Source organism: Lagopus leucura, unplaced genomic scaffold (genome assembly GCF_019238085.1).
Source record: "Lagopus leucura isolate 7727_CA_CO unplaced genomic scaffold, USGS_WTPT01 Super-Scaffold_100015, whole genome shotgun sequence".
Classification (NCBI taxonomy): domain Eukaryota; kingdom Metazoa; phylum Chordata; class Aves; order Galliformes; family Phasianidae; genus Lagopus; species Lagopus leucura.
This window is the reverse complement of record NW_024962269.1, coordinates 2,571,527-2,589,912: the sequence shown is the minus strand read 5'-3', so window position 1 is coordinate 2,589,912 and position 18,386 is coordinate 2,571,527. Positions and strand designations below refer to the sequence as shown.

The 18,386-nt window shown below is 49.8% G+C and overlaps 1 long non-coding RNA gene across 3 annotated transcripts; it reads right to left on the bottom strand.

The window, feature by feature from the left end:
* Positions 1–5,370: 5,370 nt before the first annotated feature.
* On the bottom strand, positions 5,371–12,093 carry LOC122182660. Of its 3 annotated transcripts, none has more exons than XR_006179908.1 (4): positions 11,885–12,093; positions 8,966–9,068; positions 7,910–8,374; positions 5,371–5,919 (listed from the first exon to the last, which is right to left on the bottom strand). It is a non-coding gene; the product is annotated as an uncharacterized LOC122182660 (long non-coding RNA). The 3 variants fall into 3 exon arrangements; XR_006179907.1 differs by lacking the exon at positions 5,371–5,919 and adding an exon at positions 11,597–11,692 and having other exon boundaries at positions 7,836–8,374; XR_006179906.1 differs by lacking the exon at positions 5,371–5,919 and having other exon boundaries at positions 7,836–8,374.
* Between the last annotated feature and the right edge of the window lie 6,293 nt (positions 12,094–18,386).

The following is an 18,386-nucleotide window of genomic DNA, read 5'->3' as shown; positions in this document are numbered from 1 at the left end:
GTATCCATCAGCAGGTGGGGAGCAACTGTAATACGCATCTCTTGTTTGTGAGTATACATTATTATCATTACTGTTATTGTTTTCATTTGCTATTCCTTTTCTGTCTCAGTAAATAGTTTTTATCTCAACCCACCCCCAAGCTCAACTTGTTTTTTTTCCTCCAATTCTCACCCCCCCATCCCACAAGGAAGGGGCAATGAGTAACTGCGTGGTGCTGAGCTGCTGCTGGATGAAACCACAAGGCAGGCAATGTCTGGATGAAGAACATCCCCAGAAGCATTGACACTACGTTGAAAATACTGTTATGGTAACCAGGCTTTTCTAAGGCATCCTTCCTTTTCTGGGAGAACTCCATGAAGGGTAGGCTGGGCAAGGTCACCAGAACAATTCGCCTGGCTAAACTAATGGGGCCACTGATGCAGTATTGGTTCCACAGCACCAGATTGAAATCTGTGCCCCCAGCACAATACCTGGACAATTCCAAGATCCACAGCGCATGGATCTCCACAAAAGACCATAACCTCTAAACTGTAATTTTAAACCAGCTTTTTCTCCACCTGTTTTCTGTTTGCGCTGAAATTTCTCTCCATCAACTATAGGCAGTGAATCTTCCTTTAGAACATGGCAATATTTATTGACTGTATTCTTCGTTCACATCTGTCAGACATGGGAAGTCACCACTGCTTTACAAGACTATCAGTTTTAAGTAACGCCATTCATCACAAAATGGAATAGTGTGAGCAACATTTCCTCAACTGCAATGAATTATACAAGGGTCAGCAAGCTGGAGTCGCGGTTGGCAACACAAACATTGGCCTCAGGTAGCAAACCCATCTTTCCAGCTGTTCTCATCCATATGGGCTCAATGAACTGCAGAGAGTACAGGCCTCTGCTTATTGAGAGTATCTGCTGGAACTATTTCATCTAACCAGCATCATAAAACAACTATGAGGTAAGGTGAATGCCATTCATCTAAAGCTCATCTGGTAGCCAACTGCTGACAGAGGGGAAAATAGAGATGGCAAAGAAGCAGACAGATGTGACCAGGAAATGCAGGTGTTCCTGAATTTCAAATCCCAAAGATTAAAACCACAAGGAACAATACACCTGCAGTTCACAAACATCTGGTCACCCCAACAGTAGCTATACTTCCTCACAAACAGTTTTCAGGATTCCTCACTGTGTTCCCTCACTAACATAATGCCCTTTAATGCACGTGCTGTCAAGTGGATTTGTTTGGCAGCAACACAATTGCCCCCACCTTTTTTTTGCCCATTTATGTACTTGGTCTTGTGCACAAAACTATTCCATGAATAAACAGATATTTCACCAGAGCCCTTACTGTCTGTACATGGCACACAGACGGCTCTACAATTCTGCCTTTTGATACATGCCAGCACTCCAAGATTTTACTTCTAGCAATGGGTTCTGAGATAGATTAGATTTAAAAATACATTTATCTAGATGGCATTGTTAACACCACAAGCCTTGCTTTCCTCCTCACTTTTGTTACTGTAATCAGACTCTTAGCAAAGTTTTCTATATAAAATAGTAATTGTGCAAACAATCAACCAAAAATGCCCTAAGTCCTACTGAATTGACAGATGCTGGCTACAAAAATGCTACAGATCTGGCACTCTCCCCCCTTCCCAACCCCCCAGCCCCACCACCACCTCCTTCTTCCCCCCCCTCCCCAAAAAAAAAAGCCTGGCAATAGAAATGTCAAAGCCTCAAAAGTCACTTGATCACACAGCGATCATTTTTGAGCAACACCATTGACCCAGTTTGCTTTGCCCACCTGTAACACTATGAATTAGTCAAAGATGGATCTTCCAGAGCCCTTATCCTTCCAGTTCAGGACTGGACTAAATAAAGGAGCTAGGCAACTGTTCCATCTAATCACATCTCGTTTGGAAACTAAATTACCTTGTTATTATATAAATCACACAAATACCCCCAAATACAAAGACACTGTACCAATAGATTTTAGCACAGAAACAAAAAAATAAGATGCTGGTTTCACAACTGTAGATATATAATATTTCATTCCTTAAGATGTTTCCTAGGATGAATTAAAATATGTAAATATATGTTAACAATAACTCATAATATTTTAATAAAGTCTTTTTATTTCTCTTGCCTTCTTAGAAGTGCAGTCCCAGGTGTCCTTAGGGTTGTGGGTGTTTTGTTTTTACACTTTAAGGACACACAAGGTTATACACTTGATAAGCAAGGAAGCACAACTATTGATATATAATGCAGATAATGATGCCAGGCATCCTTTGTCTGGTATCATTCCCAGTTTTTGCTGGGAGCACTGTTCATCAACAAAGTGACTTGGTATCAAGAAGGGGATTCACATTTTTCAAGTTTTCTGCCAGCCAGCTATTCTGGGAAAGAAAAAAAGTATTTTGATTTTTTCTCTAGTGGATGATTAAACAGCGAAGGAGTTCTTACTGTTGTCAAATTCTGCATTAGTAAATGGAATCGAATCACTCTACCCAAGACTCATGTCTCAAGTGAACATTCTCACTGAAAATGCATCCCCAGAGACATTTTCCTCCACATGGTCCTTATGCCTGTTCAGGCTGTGAAAGTTTGTCAAGCTTAAGGTGACCCTCTTTTGAAAATAAAGAACAGGGATACTTTTGTGATTGAAGTTCTATAGTGGTACTTCATAGTAGCTATATAAGAGGCATTTTTCAATGCTGCCAGTTTCATGAGGGGCAGGATTCTGGCACGGGTGGGAGGCAATCCTCCTTCCTGGAACAGAAAAAGCTTTCCCACAGCAAAGCAGCACAATCAAGTCACCACACATCCAGTGCTTCACATTTAGCTTTTAACCTGAGCAGATGTTTGCTACTCTCTCTACACAGTAGCTCACCCCATTACACTGCACAAAAAGTTTTGCCCCTTCCGCTCCTATTCAGGTGTCTCAAATGGTATCTTGAAGAGGCAGTGAGAAGGACAGAATAACAGACATTAGGAGGTTGTGGATGCCCCATCCCTGGAGGCATTCAAGGCCAGGCTGGATGTGGCTCTGGGCAGCCTGGTCTGGCGGTTGGTGACCCTGCACACAGCAGGGGGTTGAAACCAGATGAGCATTGTGGTGCTTTGCAACCCAAGCCATTCTGTGATTCTATGAAAACAAGAAAAATACCACGGTCACAAAGGCTAAGAGCTAGGTGGTAAGCACAACAAGCTCCGGGGTCATGCCACACATCTCTTTCCCTTCCTTGCCTCCACACCCTGCAAACAGAAGCAGATAACTAAGGTTCAGTCTTTGACAGGCTCTGCCCAATCACCTGAATGTAGAGAGATGGACCCAAACATCATATTTGTTTTCTTTTTTGCTTCAAATCACTCACTTTACTCCGTCAGAATCCCAAACCATACATTCTGAAATAACATAACAATGTTTTTCTACCCCTCCACCCTCCTTTTTTTTTTTTTTTTTCTTTTAGGATCCATCCCACAATGGAAAATATTTACACTTAAACACAAGTGAGAGCATGTGAAAGATGCTATTACTGAACAGTGACATTTCATGCTTCCCACCCCTTACAATTAAACAAAAGTTTCAAAATGGTAGCATCTGTAGTAAGCACAACAAAACCCAGGAAAACTTTAAATAGGCATTCTAAGGTTTTCTTAAGCATGCCTATTACAATCATTATATGTGTATTTTGGTTTTGTTTTTACAAAATTCCCATAGATTAGTGTTCAGTGTGCCACATTCAATATGTATTCACAGTATGCATGCATCTACTGAACCTGCACAGCAGGATCAGGGTCCAAACCATAACTAGATTGGCTGCACGTTCATTGAAAAAACACCTAAAGCACAAAACACATACACATTTCCCCAAGCCACACTGTGTCACAGACTTCAAGGGCCATTCTACCTTTACTTTCCACACGGAGCTCTCATTGAAGTCAGTAGGAGTGCTGCACACAGTGCTGCTGTCAGACCTGTGCCTGAACAGAAATAATGCCTTGAAAATATGCCCTGAAGTTGAACTCCAAGCTCCGTGAGACAAATAGGTAGGGAATTAATCCCAGAGCCAAGCATTCCTTTCCTCACTGCAGTGTCTTGTCCCCAGCCTCCTTTCAGTAAGAGGGGTGGCAGTCAGCTGCACTGCCTGCTGCTATGCCATTTGAAACCATAGACTGGTTTAGGTTGAAGGGGACCTTAAAGCCCATCCAGTTGCAGCCCCCCTGCCGTGGCCTGGTTCCACCCACCAGATCAGCTGCCCAGGGCCCCATCCAGCCCGGCCTTGAATGCCTCCAGAGATGGGGCGTTCACAGCTTCTCTGGACAATCTATTCCAGTGCCTGCCTCACCACTTTCTGAATAAAGAATTTCTTCCTAACGTCTCACCTGAACACAGGGAGAGTCACTGAATCCTATATGGTACCGAACATCTCCCAAGTCTGACTAACTGGCAAACACTGGTAGCCCAAAAGCCTTTACGTGAGCTGAGAGCATCATTGCGTAAGGCATGCAGGATCAGCTTGAATGAGGAAACAATACTGCTTTTTCTCCTATCTTCAAAGGATCTGGAGCTCTTTGGAGCAGTTACCTGTTTTAGACGAACTGACTCTTCCTCAACATACATGCTTTTTAAAGTTCTGGTAACATGCAAAATATTTTCCAACTATGCTGACAGTTGGGTAAGAATACTTTTGCTAATGAACAAAGTACAAAAAAAAAAAAAAAAAAATCACAAAAGAAGGACGTAACATTTATGGAGGAATTCTTTCTGAGGTAAGCTTGTCTGATTTGTCCATTGGTACCAGATAGCCTGATTAAGCTACTACCCCGCCTACAAACCTTGTCCTCCCACAGCGCTCAGCTCACCACACTTACAGCTAAACTCCTGTATCCAATTTTATTTTTCTTGTTTTTCCCTTAGTGCAAAGGAAGCGAAACTCCTAAACAAACTGAAAACATACAAAGGCCAATTGGGAACATTACACCATTTAAGACAATGCTTACCAAACGTTTTCATCACTGGGATTAAATTTAAGCAAGTCATTTATCAGATGAACTGATCAAGAACAAGTCAAGTTGCCTTCATGACTTGGGGCTCAAATAAGCACTTCATGAAAATCTGTTTGTGTATTTCCATTCCTCCCTTTCTGTGGCCAACTTGGGTTACTTCTCTTGCAAAGAGGGGTGACCTGCATGTGGCAGCCTGACAAATGCCAAGATAAAGGCCATCCAAGCAATGGGTTTGTAAAACAACCAAAGCTGTGCAGACGTGCAGGGATCCCTTCCTGAACACATCAGACTAGTTCTGCCTCACGCTCTCAGCACAGCGCAGATTTTGAGAGGTGCATTGATGCACAGGATCCATCATAACCTAGATATTTTGTCTGCATTCAGAAGCATTACTATAACACCAGACTGAAGTGCCTACATTTAATTAACAAAATGATCCTTTAAGCACCACAGAAGGCCTCGGAGATCAGTTTAAATAGCTTCATTCTACTTTCAGTCCCTCGGCTTTTTAGGGCTACATTATATCCTTGTCAACACGATGGTGGTCCCCCTTGCCGGATGAAGAAGGCATGTGCTGAAGCCCAGCCTGGCAGCTCTGTACAATAGGAACAGAATGTAGATGGCTGAGGTGAAGGCTGGAGGAGGAGGACAGGCAGCTTTTAATGTGCCGTGAAGCCCAGGCCACACATGCAGGTCCAGACAATGCCAGTGGGAAGACTGCAGCCTCTTCAGCCCTCTCAGCTAATCAGCTCCTGCCATTCAGGCCCTCCGGACTGCGCTGCCGATATAAAGGGGGCTGAGGATTGAAGGATTCAGGATTACTGAACAAGCCCAGCAGCCACAAAGCCTCGCCCAGCACAATCCTCAGACGGCTGCTTCCACACCCCAAAATGAAAAGTCGCAGTGCTCAAAAACCTGACAATGAAGAAAATACGCTCAACTAGCATAATTCATTAATATCAAAACATGCTTAACAAAACTCATTTTAGTGCTGCTAAATGTTAATATCTCCCAAGGTCCTTTCTTTCCCTATTTACTTGCTCCTTTTCTCTTTTGCAGGAGGTTCTCACGGAAAAGCACTTTTCACTCTAACAAGGTCTCTCTTTGGAACAGCATCTTTAAATTATTTAAATACCCATCTGGTAAACAATGTGGTATTTTTAACAATAAGGTGAAAATCTTGTCACTTTCTGAACTAATCCCTAAGGAATTGTTGAAATCTGCAGTTGGGTTTATTGTTTAATTGATAACAAGGAGTGCTTGAGGAACTCTGTGCATTGCGACTCGATGATTAAAAACAAACTGGTAAGTATCAAATCCTACAGGGAAAAGAAGGCCTGCATACTCCCCGGGGGGGGGGGGGGGGGGGGGCCCCACACACACACACTCACAGAGTAACTGTTAAATATACACAAAAGTGCTTTTCCCATTGACTAAATGTGAAAGGGGAAAAAAAAAAAAAAGCTCATGTCAGAAATAAGACCACACCTGCATTTTAATAGTATCTGCATAATATTCCTTCACATTACAAAAACAAAACAAAAACAAACAAAAGAAAACCACTCACTCTTCACAAGAGCCACCCATAACAACCACCATTTTAACCATGTCTGTCAAGGCAAAACCTGGGAATATTCACACACACCCGTATCAATAGCTGAGAGCTCCTCCTGGAATGCTGCAGCTTAGCATCCCACGAAGCAGTGATGGTGAAGAAGCACCTCCACCATAAATAATCCCCCTATGTAGATATATTTGCCAAAGGACTGTGCTCACAAATTATTGACACCCTTCAGCAGTGACCTCCTGGCAATGAGGCGATCTCTCAAGCAGTGGAGTGGTTCACTCCAGGTGAGACAGCTGTCCCTGCCATGCAGCAAGGAACTGCAGCTCCCTGCCCGACTGCTCTTACGATGCCCAGCACTGCCTGCATCTGCACATCCATAAGCAAACCTCCCCTCCCTGCCCAACTGAAGCCTGCAGCAACCTTTTGAAAGATGAAGAATCGTTTTGCCCTCCCTTCCCAACAATATCTTTTAACTGGAAACACAGGTTGCCATAGAAGGCACAGAAATTTGACAAGAGACAGCAGGAAGAGCTGCAGAGACAGAATGGCTGTTTGCCAGCTTGGGTACCGCAATCACAAAGATAACAGCAACTTATTTCTGTAGGAAAGATGTCGGTTAGAGCTCTCAGAGACAATAGCTTTGCTCCTTCTCTGCTCAGGCATATGTTCACTTCCGACAGACCTGATTTAAAACTTGTCGCTGTCATGGCAGTGTTGGTAAAAGCCTTAACCATAGTTTTTATGATGCTATTAAGTTTTCGTCATTTGTGGGTTTTGCAGTATATGAATACTATAGATGCCACCTTAATTAAAAGGTCTTGTCATCCTGTGCAATTAAAAAGAGAAAATGTACTCTCCTATGAATAGCCAGGAACAAATTGAGCGAGCTGCATTATACACGCTAAGTACACAGCAATTTTGTGCCTCTTCCTGTACCACATATATCCTCCAACATTTAGTACTTCCTAATAACCCCGTTACAATGTTTTATGTATAATTGACTTGCAGAGTACTAGTGCCACGACATCTCTGGCCATTAATGACAACTAACTTAAACAAAGTTCTACTTTGCAAATACCTACAAACTTGACATACACGGAGCGCACAAGGAAAACTGTTTTCTCTTAGGATTTTCCATGTACAAATGCTTCGTAACAAGGCTGGCCATTCTGTCTTGGTGGAAAGAATCTTTTAAAGACAGTCTCTTCCCACACAAAGGACACATAAGATGAAAACCACTAAAACCAACTTTAATACCAGGGCATCTATTTAATTGGAGAGCATATGCATATAAAGTAGACTGCATAGAGCACTCACAGTCTATATGTAAAAACATACTTGACCAGCTCACTGCAGTGCGTTCCAGCAGATGGTTATCAGCAGGTGTCCCCACTTGTGAAGGTGAATGTGTTTGCAGTCCACATGTCTGGCTCATTCTTTCCATCTTGACTCCACCTCAAGGTCTTTCAGGACAACCAGGCAGCAGGTGACTGGCTGTCTGGGGGTCTGTGCCCGGAGAAGGACCGCCCTCAGGTACCACTATCAACTTCCAACAGTGAGAAAAGGGTATCCTGCATCTGCTTTCCACTTATACCCTCAGTTCTCAGGGCTTTATATAGATAGGGCAGCAGGAAAGTCAGACACAGCTCCTCAGGCCAGTTGGACTGCAGCATGAAGTTCAAGCTATCTTATCCACGCAAGCGGCAGGTAGGCACTGACCAGTGCTGTGTGAAGTAGAAGGGCAATGGATCACGTTATCTTCTTCAGTGAAACCCAGACTTCACTTAGACCTTTTTGCCATCCCTGAAATATAATCACAGGATAATTTGTATTTCTTGAGATGACAGAGACGAAACTTGCAGGAATTTTGATAGACACTGCTGTAGGTCTGAGAAGCACAGCTATTGTCCCTGGGTCATAACAATCTGAACATATACCCACGCAGAGGTCCCATACAATTCATCAGTGTGTGACACAGACCATTACCATTTATAAAATATACCAGTCCCACTGATGTCAACAGCAGAACCTTCTGCTTTGGGACTTTCATTTAAGTGATAAATCTTCATTTGCACAGAGATCTTATTCACTGAAGTGCTGGGTAAATTAGGCTCATGGGTACAGGCAAGACATTTTATCTCAGAAGTCTTTCCCATCTGCAAAGGTGACAAAAGCATGGAAAACACTTTTTTCCCTTTGCCTTGCAGATAAATATAACCATCTGTTCAGAGAGCTGACACCCACCACCATCTAAACAAGTACCACGATGGATTTGAGGGTAGCATAAGACAGCCTGAGCTGGGGGGTTGGAAAGATTATCAGCAGAACACACGATGCTCTCATCTCTCTGTCAGGGGATGTTCTTTTCCTTCCTTCCTTGGTGCTGTGACTCACCCAGGAGTTCCCCACACAGCTGCTCTAGCTTCTGGGGAGATCTTCACAACCTGCACAGAGGCTCCTGGCTTGCTGCCTTGTCCCTGAAGTGCCCAGTGCTCCCCTGCAGAAGGAAAATCTAAAGCTGCTCCTTGAAAGAAGTTTTTCCTCTTACATCCATGCCAGCAGCCGCCTTTGGGGCCTAGAGGACCCCAAGCACCTGTTTTCTGGCTTCGATGAGCCTGCAGCATCTGCTTTGAAGTGATGCAGGTTTGGGGAGTGTCCTGGGGCACTTCTAAGCTACACAGACAAGTAACAACTGCTGCAGCTTAGACAAGCATATGCTCCAGAGAAAGAGACACATTCCAGACAAGGAACAGGCCCAGCAAAGCAAAGGAGAAAGGTTTTGGAAGGAACTGAAGGAATGCTGAGGATGTGGAAAGCCACAAAGCAAAAAGAAATAGTCCTGATGTCAGTGATAGCATTAACTATCCAACAGCAAGCTAATTAACATTCCTATTAACAAGCTATTGGCCAATTAGAGTAAATATCATGAGACATGACTCTGAGACCCAGGGTCCTGCTTGAACCCAGCAGCCAGCAAGCAGCTGGAGCAATGTGAGGAGTGTCAGACCACTGCGTATGGGTGATGGATCCCCACTGCTGCCAGCACATGCCTGCTCCCCTGTGTGCGCTTTGTGTTATCCCTCCCTGCACACGCCTGCAGAAATCACCACCTCAGAATCGTTGCACATAACAGCAGAGCCCTCAGTGCTGCTGATAGCCTTGGACGGAAGGCTGATGGCATCACTGGTCCTCTGAATGCAAAGCAGTACCTTGTACATTTATCTTTTCAACATGCATCACCATGTAACTTCTTAGAAATCCCTGTCTGTCTTCCCCCCTTACACAGCAGATAAGGCAGTAACACACCAGTAATGCCCAGCCACCCTCCAAAGATCCCTTGTAACACAGCCACCAGGTGCTACATCGTTATAAGCTGCGGGTCTGAGACTGAAAGCTGCTCTCACATAGGTTTTCCCTGAGAGCTGGCCTTGAACTACTGTCAGCAAACTCTTTTCCCTCAAAGTCACTGGTAACAGATTAAAATTAGTACAAAATAATAATCCCTGTATGCTGCAGTATCTTGTCCCGATCAGAAATACACAACAGTCATTGATAAGGGAACTGATCTCTCATTCAGCAGTGACAGAACTGCACATCCTTTGTATAGGCTGCTGGCACCTGTGATCCACTTGGAGTCATCCTAACGCTCAGTGGCCACAGGTACACACGTGGATGTGCCATTCTTAAATAATGCATCACCCAAGGACAGAGCTGAAGCAGAAAGTCTGAGCACAGATAAACAGGCTCACAGCTTTGCTGAGAGATGTGCTACACACCAGGAGGCCAAGCAGGCAGCTACCATTCTTAGCAGAGCTCCCATCCATGAAAGCAAGAATAATTCATAGGAAGTGGCTTCAGAGTAGATCAAAGTACACCAGAGAGAGGGGGAATCATATTTTGGGGAAATATATGCATAAACAGCACATTTGGGCAACTCTGCATTGGTAAAATGCTATTTCCTCCCTCCCTCCAGTTAAGCCATAGCATCTGTCTGGTCTGAGCAGCTGAAGTATCACTCAGATACGAACTATGCCACCTTCTGTACAACTCTGGGTAAACATACACTGCTTCAGAAGTCAAATAGAAGCATACCTCAGATCACAAAAAAAAAAAAAAGAAGAAAAAAATCACTGCAGCCACACTCTGGTTTACTGACCACCATCAGCACTAAGCTGTGCTGTTCACTGCAGTTACAAGGTACAATATACTTCCTAACAACAGTAGGTTTCAACACGGGAAGGAAAATGACTGAGTCGCTCTGTATTTGACTGCTCATAGAGTATCTCAGATCACTGCTACACACACACACACCCCCATCTGGCAACACCTTGATTGCTTCCAGCATCCAGGGCACAACTTTACTTTCTAAAATTAATCAGTGACCAGTGACACTCGGCATTCCACCCCAGTGACCCAGAATGCAAGCAAGAAAAAAACAAAACAGAGAAGAGAGGCTAAGCAAGCAGGAGGCCGTGGAGTTCAGAACCTGGGGGCACCCGCACAGCCCCCCCTGAGCTCAGCCATCAGCCTCTACACAGGGCTCTCCCGTGGCAGCACAGGGGGCTCGGGTCCCCCTCACAACCTGCACAGCTGAGAGTTTCTGAACAGTGCCACGGTTTTATTTACTCTCAATTAATCATGCTCAACTGTAAACAAAGTGCCTGTTTTAGTTCTGCTGACAATTATCCACTTGTCAACATCTCCCTCAAGTACCTTCAGCATCTGGCAACGCCACGGCACCGCTACATCAAAACGAGCATTTTGCCTCCATAAAAACGCAGGCACGCGGCAGGTTTTCAGCTGTTTCCCGGCCATCAGCCGCCAGACCGCGCTGCTCCTGGTGCCACCAGGGTGCAGAGCGTGCGTTTCCTGGGGGTAGAGGGGGGTGGAAGGAGTGCCAGCGGAGTACCGAGCCGTGAGTAGGTGCCGCGGGGTGGTAGGAGCTCCCCGCCCCGTGCCGGTCTCCACAAGAGGGCTGGTGCTCGTGCTCTGCAGCCTGAGTACCAGCCACCGACACATCCCTACCTGCACGCTTCCAGAACACCGTAAAAACCCTTCCGCTCTTTGTTCTAGGGCCTGCGCTCTCCTCAGACCCCCGGAGTTCCCTTTCCGGCGTGAATCCTTCCGATTTAAGTTTTTAAGACATAATTAATCCCACCGGCTCAAAATGCTTCCTGTACCTTAACGCAGCCACCCCGTCCTCACGTGGCAGCGGCACAGCCCGCCCGGCACCTGGAGCCCCTGGAGCCCAGCCGGAGCACCGCCCGGCCCGGAGGGGCCGCAGCCGCTCCCCAACCCAACCCCGCAGCTCACCGGAGCTTCCACGTGTTGGCACCGCGTGAAGCCCACGCTGTTTCTCAGACGGAGCGGGTAAGGCTCGAAGCTGAGGAAGCACACCTCGGACTGTGCCCTTCCTCGGGCCGTGCCCCAGGCTCGAGCAGTAGCGCGCTCCAGCTGGCCAGGCTCAAGCTGTGCGGATGGGAGCAGCAACCCAGGCCGAAGGGTTGCCCCCACGCTTTCGCCTTTAACCCCCGCCGCCGCGTGCAATTAATTGAGATATCTTTTATACTTGATGTGTTGCAAAATTAACGCCTAATTTATGTAATTAGTCAATTAGCTCTAATTCTAGCATATGGTTCCCAATGCCCAGAAGGTGTTCTCGTTTCCCAGGTACTTATTTAGATGTCACGAAACGCAGCCAATTAACGCTACACGGCCGTAGTCCCGGCCCTGTTCCGCTCCCGCTGAGCGCGCGGCCTCTCCCGGCCCGGGTAGTGCTGGGCGGGCTGCGGCCCGTCGCGTCCGGCGGACGGTTTTGTGCCATTAATATTTGACGGGAAGTGCTTCCGAGGGAACGTTTGTTTGCTTTTGCGAAGTGCAATATCGCACGGACGGCTTTCTCAAATCGCTGCTCTCGGTACGAGGCGCCCTGCAAAGTCAAATCGCACTCACTCCCGGCCCCGCCCGGCCCCACGGCTCCGAGCGCGGTCGAACCGCGGCGATAACGGCCGCAGCCCCACGCGGGCGGGCGTCGGGCAACGCGTGTCCCTCTTCCGGATAAATTAATGAGCGATTTAATTAATAAAACCAGAGAGCGGCGTAAATGCTATGATAATGAAGTTAAATGAGCGCGCAGTAAAATATTCACTAATCCGGCACATTGGCAAATGCCCCCTTAATTCTGCTGAGCACTAAAAGGGTTTTGAGCACCATAATGAGATTCCTCTGTCTGCTAATTAATTGACACCCTCCTGAATATTCATATGCGCCGGCACCGCGACGTTCCTAATTGCGGTACGGAATGGATCTCAGAGGAAAGTAAATCGCCATAGACTTAATTAAAATAATGTATGCCGGCTCCAGCCCGCTGCCGATGAGGCATTTGGCACCGCGCGGCCCGAGGAGGCGGCACCCGGACCGCGGCACAAACGGGCGGCGGAGCCGCGGCCCCGCGCAGCCCGCAGGGCCCCCCCCGCACCGCCGCGGGGCCCGGAGCCGTTCGGAGCGAGGAGAGGCGGCGGGGAGGAGGGGGTGCTGCTCTGCGGAGGCGTGCGGAAGAGCGGTGGGGGGATGATGGGGGAGGGGGGGAGGAGCAGCCACGTTTGTAAACTTTTCCTCGAGGGGAATCCGCTGCCTTTGAAGCTCGCGATCCGAACGCGCTGTTCTCTGCACCTCCACACCAACACGGCGAGCCCATGTCGGACACGGAGCCACGGAGCTCAGCAGCTCAAAGCGTGCCCGGCTGCACCCAGAGCGGAGCGCCCAGCTCTGCCTAGCCGCGGCCCTCGGCCCCGCGCCGCGCCTGCATCCGCCGGGCCCGGGACGGCCGAGGGGCGGGGCTGGGGGTGCCGCACCCCCCGGTGGGCAGCGGGGCGCTCGGTCTCCTCCCGCCCTACCGCTCAACAGAGGAAAAGGAAAATCGGTCTGTAGCAAAAGGAGGCTGTTAAACAAAAATCACCACAGGTTAGAAACTAAAAAGAGTTTATTTGAAGACATACAAATGCATATTTATTATACACATGTAGGCATTAACAATGTAAATTACACCGCCAGCGCTTGCTGGTTGTTTATTCATTAGATCTTTAGAAAATCTACATTGCCTGCAGACAGCGGGAGGATAATGCGACATACGCGCGCAGAGCCGCAGCCCGCGCCGTCCCGCCCGGCCCGGCGGCTCCCCGCTCCCGGGACAGCGGCCGCCCCGCAGCGCGGCGGGAAGGGGCGGGCGGCAGCCGGGGCGGACGAGGCTCTGCGGGCGCTGCCTCTCGGCTGCTGTGCGGCCGCGTCCGGGCCGAAGGGCAGCGCCTGTCGTTCCCATCTCCGTTCGCCAAAAGAAAATGAGACCGCTAAGTTCTTTCCCCTTCAGCTGATTAAACGCCGTACGGTTAAAGCGTCGCTCGGTAATAAAGAGAGTGAAAAACAGGAGCGAAGAAATCGCTGCGGGTAAAGCTTTCCTAAACTTAGATCCGAAGAACCTCTCCCAGGAATAAAATATTAAAGCGGGTTAATGTGTTTTTTTGCTGCGGAGCTGCGGAGCTGAGGCTGACGGGAAGACGCGAGCAGCTCTGGCCTCGTGGCGGTGGCACCGGGGAAATGAGGCTGGCGGAGAGACAGAAGGGCTCCGGCAGCTCCGCGGCCTCAGCAACCGCGGCCGGTGCCCGGCCTCGCCGCAGGGCCGGCTGTGCCCCGCCCCGCCCGTCTCTTCCCCGCCTCGCTCTACCCTGCCCTTCCCGAGCGTGCGGCGGTGCGGCCGCAGCCCTCGGGCAGCCCCGGCGCTTCTCTGGGAACGCGCTGCAGCCAAGGCGCTGCCCTCCCCCTCCCCCGCCCCTACGTCCCCGCCCGGCCCGGCCGCGTGGGAGGGAGCCGCCGCACGGGAGGTGCCGTGCCCTCGCGGGGCGGCTCCGTGGGTGGCGGTCGAGCGGGCGGCACGGAGACGGAGGAAGGCAGGGAGAGAGGGAAGGGAGGGGGGCGGCGGGAGGCCGGGCGGAGCACCGCCCCCAGCCCGGGGCGGCCTTCCCGGCCGTGCCTACACGGACGCGCTCGCAGCCGCGCCCCGCCGTCGTTGTGGCCCTCCGGAAAACGTAGCTCTGAAAGTTTGAGCGGGTTTGAGCTCCGCAAATGGTTATTGCCTTCGGTAATAGGGGAAGAGGGCAGTTCACTCTTGTGGCTGTGCAGTATTAAAGTCATTGTCAGTTGTCAGCTCAAAATGTTTGGCCGAGTCATATCGCAGGCGCTCACAGGTGTCTGTGCAGGAAGCCCAGCACGGTAGGCACTGTGTAGGTCTGCGCGGCCCGGTACAGCACTGTGTAGGTCCGCACGGCGCTGCTCGGCACGCAGCCCCGGAACCGCATTCACCGCCCGCAGCGACAGCAGGAGCTCAGCCCCGGCTTTATCCTCCCCTCCCGGTTGTGTAAGGGACGGCAGCACAGGAGCAGACTGTGGGAGAAAGTGTAAGCGAGAGGCAGTCTGATAATTTAAATTAAGTTTATGAAACGGACCGAATTGGAAAGAAGAGCACATTAATTAAAAAGAAAAAAAAAAAAGGCAAGAAAGGAAAAAAAAAAAAAAAAAAGGAAAAAGAAAGGAAAATCAAGTTTGCTCCACCCAGCTATTAACCAAAACACAATACCTTTTTCTGGGTGGTACTGCACAGAAGTTGATTCAGTTTTGACAATGTTGTTTAGCTATCATTTGCTATTTTGAATGAATGGGAGCAATCCCCCTTTTTACAACAGTTGTTTCCTATTATGGAGAGGTGCAGCAGTTGAGGGCAGACATGTGAAAGTGGCTGTTTGATTCCCTTTTTCATCCCCCTGACCCTGCCTTTGTCCCTCCTCACCCTGGGAATGTCACGCCTCACTACTTCACTTTGAGATGCTCTAGAAAGTGGCTTTGTTATTCCCTTTTAGACATACACGAAATTGTTCTCATTCCCCCTGCTGTAAAAGATACTTCAAATTGGGACTCGGTTCACAAGTGCAATGCAATTTGGCTTAGCTCAACCTTTGTTCTGCTTGTACAAATGACCAAACAGTGCACACATTATACAGTTGATCTACTGCTCCCTTTACACCAGAGTTAGGGGCTGGGAGAAAAGCAAGTTAATCCCTTCAATACTAAGGTGGCATTTTCAATATTTCCTACAATGCGAAAAAGAGAAGAGAGGGCAGCTTAAAATGCGACATTTATCTAAAAGAGAAGATTTAAAAAAAAAAAAAAAGAGTTTTCGAGGCCTCCTCTGGTACTTCTCCAGAAACATAAATAAATAAACCATCACAATCCAAACGTGGAAATACTCCAGGGGGAAGGGAAATGGAAAGGGAAAAAGAAGGCTAGGCTCTCAGGGCAATAACAGGGAGAAGCAAGTGGGACCCACTTAAAAAAATTTGGTAAAATTTGGTGCTTGGCAAACGCCAGGGTGGAAAGAGGCGCTTGGAGAGATCTTGGCACACAGGCGGTGGCCCGGGGGAACGAGAGGGCCAGGCACTCCAGCAGGGCCCGGGCAGGGGCAATGTACCCGGCCACAAAAGGGGTGGCACAGCCGCCAGCGTGGAGAGTTCAGGCACCCACTCTGTCTGCCCCCTAAAACCCTGGCATCCCTCAGAGTTATGCCAGGGAAGTCCCGGCAGGTCTGGGGGAGCGAAGCCCTGTGGGAAACGGGCTCCGTTCGGGGGCCTGTTGTCCCGGATCAGCGCGGGATGAGCGGCTTGTCCCCGGCCTAGGGAAGCCGCAGCCGGGAGCGGGACCGACCCCTGCGCGGGGCCTGGCGCAGCCATCGGGGCTTTGGAGTTTAGGGAAAGTCCGCGTCGGACTTCCTCGGGCCCACGTGGACACAAGAGGACGGCTCCCGGGCCGGGGAGCTTGGACCGCTGTGGCCGCCTCCCTCGGAGTTGGGTCGCGGTAGATCCCGGGAGGAGGAGGCCAAGCGGTGCCACGGCATCCCTCCCGGCACAAAAGCCGAGAAGGGAGAGTGTTCTGGGCACGGCCCGGCCCCAGCCGAGGAGCTCGCGGCGCCGACACCGCACCGGGAGGGCCGAGCCCCGCGTCCGCCCCTTCGCACAAAGCGCAGCGCAGATCCCCGGCGCGGTTACGTGGCGGCTCGGACGTGGGTTCGGGGAGCCGCTCTCGGCTCAGCGCTGACAAGCGGGGGGAGTTTGTTTAGCGCTGAATGCGAAAGGAACAAAATCCTTTTGAAAGGGCGCTAAGTAGTTTCACGCCAAAGTGGCAGATTTGGTAAAGAATGTGCGGGGGGACAAAGCCCCGCCGCGCTCACTCGGCCGCAGTTCCCAGCGCGGCCGCAGCGCTCCGGGCCGCCTCCCCGGGAGCCGAAGCGGGCGGAGCAGCGGCACAGCCCCGCGCCCTTCGTTCCGCTTCCTCCTGGCCCCCCGGGCGGCACGGAGCAGAACCATTTAAAAAAAAAAAAAAAAAAAAAAAAAAAAAAGTGTAGCCCACAGAAAAGCCGTCGAGGCTTAGCCGAAGCGCAGCCTCAGCCCGCAGTTCTGCAGTTGACTTTCCAAAACGAGGAAAGCTTGCTCGGAGCCTGGCATTGTGTTCCGCAGCCTAGGAAACCCTAAGAAGCTGGTGCTTCCCCCTCCCCTCTCTTTCTCCCGACCGGTTTGTAAATATTAACAAGGTTGTGTGAGCCATTCTCTCACACAGAGTGGATTTCTTCTTTTCTTTTTTTATCCTCGGAAAAGTTCTCGGCTCCCCCCAGCCCCGCTCCCACCCCTCCCCTCCGCCGAGCACCGCACCTGCCCGCAGCCACAGGATTCAAAACCAATATTGTATTTGTCACTTCGCTGTCCCCTTTTCCTCTCCCAACAGCCCCGCTTGCCACTGAAGCGAATTGTGGATTTATGGAGGAAAATTAGCATAAATTATTACCAAATCGGTAACCGTGTGTGGTCCCGCTTGTGGGAAAGGGGCTGCCGCGAGCCCTCCGTGCGGGAAGGTGTCCGCGTGGGCTCCGTTCGGGGCTGAGCGGCTGCTGCACGAAATACCTTTCCGCCGGCTTTGCACGCCGACGTAATTGACTTACGCGTATTTTATACGATTTTCCTAACGCTTCCCCTGAGCTGCCGGTCTGATTAGGCTACAGAAATACGTCGATTTGTTTTGGTGTTCCGCATAACGGACTTGGCTTCGCTTTCCTCGCACCCACACTTGCCCCTTTCCCCCCTCCCTATCTTCGGTTTTCAAAGGGAAAGGCGAACGCTTCGAGTTCCGCTGAAGTCCCGCACTGCGCGACTCCGACATTTGTTGCGCTCCGGGTGGCGGTTAGCGGCTCTGCGCGCCGACCCTCCGTGCCCACATCCATCGCACACATTCCTTCGCATTGGGAAAGCGGTCGTGCCGCTCCCGGCCGTACCTCATTTGCACTCGGAGCAGCAAATGACAACGGAAGTCGACTTTTCTTTAACTTTACAGCTTGCGGGCTCCCATTTGCGCTAGCGTTGTTTTTTTTTTTTTTTTTTCCCTCCTTCGAAAATAAAAGGCACCGGCAACAACAATAAGAAAAGAATTTGTCAACCTGCGAATTTTATTTACTCTCGCGCTCCTTGCGAGCTCTCTGTTTGACACCTCGGGAGCGATCTGGGGCTGAAACATCAGCTCGGCCCGGGATGTGGAAGCGCGGGGCTGAGGGCGGCGGGGCCCTGCGGAGCCGCGGATTTTGGACTTTCCGTTCTATGGCACGGCCTCCTGCCCCGTGCTAGGGCACGTCGGGAGGAATCTGCGCCGGCCGCACAGCGCTACCTCCCCCTTTCTTCCCCCCAGCCCCCCGCCGCACCCCGCGGCGGGGCAGCCCCAAGCCCTC